Source organism: Propithecus coquereli, unplaced genomic scaffold (assembly GCF_000956105.1).
Source record: "Propithecus coquereli isolate 6110/MARCELLA unplaced genomic scaffold, Pcoq_1.0 Scaffold18, whole genome shotgun sequence".
NCBI classification, from domain to species: domain Eukaryota; kingdom Metazoa; phylum Chordata; class Mammalia; order Primates; family Indriidae; genus Propithecus; species Propithecus coquereli.
This window is the reverse complement of record NW_012142745.1, coordinates 4,786,800-4,788,088: the sequence shown is the minus strand read 5'-3', so window position 1 is coordinate 4,788,088 and position 1,289 is coordinate 4,786,800. Positions and strand designations below refer to the sequence as shown.

At 41.0% G+C, this 1,289-nt stretch overlaps 1 protein-coding gene across 1 annotated transcript in view; it reads right to left on the bottom strand.

Moving 5' to 3' along the window:
* The window catches only part of ACSL3 (acyl-CoA synthetase long-chain family member 3), a 65,713-nt gene that overhangs the window by 32,070 nt on the left and 32,354 nt on the right, over positions 1–1,289 (bottom strand). The gene's annotated exons all lie outside the window — the stretch shown is intronic.

The following is a 1,289-nucleotide window of genomic DNA, read 5'->3' as shown; positions in this document are numbered from 1 at the left end:
AATGGAATATTACTCAATCATAAGAAACGACAATGATCTAGCACCTCTTATACTTTCCTGGATTGAACTTAAGCCCATTATCCAAAGTGAGGTACCACAAAATCGGAAGAATGCACTTCACTTGTACTCGCCATCAAATTGGTACTAACTGATGAACACCAGGGTGCTCACACGGCAGTAATACTCTCCAGGGATTAGGGGGATGCAGGGGGGGAGGGGTAAACCCACAACTAAAGGACATGGGGAACACTGTAGGGGGGAAGGGCATGCCTCTAACCCTCCCTTGGGTGAGGCAAAGACATAAAGTGTAACCATAATGTTTGTACCCTCACAATACTCTGAAATACAAAAAAAAAAAAGCAGCAGCAGCAGCAGCAAAGGTCAGATGCTATCTCTGCCAAAAGTGACCTTAATGGGAGCAAGCTTGAAGGCACACAGAAGGGCCCTCAGGAAATTGTTTTTGCTGGTGGAGTCTGTGTATGTGTGTGTTCACATGAGAGAGAGAAAGAAACAGACAGACATTGGGGATGGTAGAAACAAGAAAACTAAAGCTCAACCTAAAACTGAGGAGGCAGGCACTCTCAGGAAAGGGTTCTGTTTCCAGTCCTACTTGAAGGCGCTCATGAATTATGAGTGTTGCAGAAGGAAAGTGCAAAGGCAGAAGAAATAGGAGTTTGGAAAAAATAAAAAATGAAGAGTTCTTTTGAAGAACAGAGGAAATCATCCGAGGAGGAAAATACCTTTAGATCCTATATACTACCAACCAGAAGAGTCCAAATAGAATCCACAACTCTCTGCCAGAAATTTTACAGAAGGGATCCCTGTTCTGGGAGTTGGACTAAACAATAAATTATATCTTAATATAGAAGAAAATGTGTATATATTTCAAGAACTGCCCCCACACCCAAAATATGGAAGGCAATTGAGGCAAACCTATAAGGAAACTGTTGCTCTTAATTTTTTCTGAAATGTATAAATACGTAAGAAAAATAGCTCCATTCCGAAATTCAATCCCACAGTAACTGTGTGTATGTGTATCTGTGTCTGTGTGTGCATAATTTCTATGCATAAAGGCATCAAACATATCCAACCACTGCAGCACATCAGTCATCAGAATACTGATCTCATTTCTGGGAATGTTTCCTTGACCAACTTCCATTTGGTTGCCTCCATCAGTCTCTTTCCAACTCTACTTTTACCCTCCCCTGCTACCACTGAAGTTTGTTTTAAAAAGAAAGAGCAGAGACTGAATACAGAGGCTCAATAAATACTTACCAGATTATCTGTTC